Raw genomic sequence first — 249 nt, 5'->3', positions numbered from 1 at the left:
GAACACACATATATGAGGATCTTAGTTATGGGAAAGGAAGAGTAAAACACTTAAAACTGCAAGGACTTCTGAAGGTATAAGTACAAGGATACTAGTCCACACCTGTGACTGAGTACCCAGACAAGCACAAACAAGAGATTCTCAGAAGACTATTCTCTTCAAAACGATCAGGTGAATCGACAGGGGATACACAGACCCATAACCTGGAAAGAGGGTCACAGCTGAAGGTTTATAATATCACTTAACAAT

The sequence above is a fragment of the Penaeus monodon genome, chromosome 29 (assembly GCF_015228065.2).
Source record: "Penaeus monodon isolate SGIC_2016 chromosome 29, NSTDA_Pmon_1, whole genome shotgun sequence".
NCBI lineage: Eukaryota > Metazoa > Arthropoda > Malacostraca > Decapoda > Penaeidae > Penaeus > Penaeus monodon.
This window is presented reverse-complemented; position numbering follows the sequence as displayed.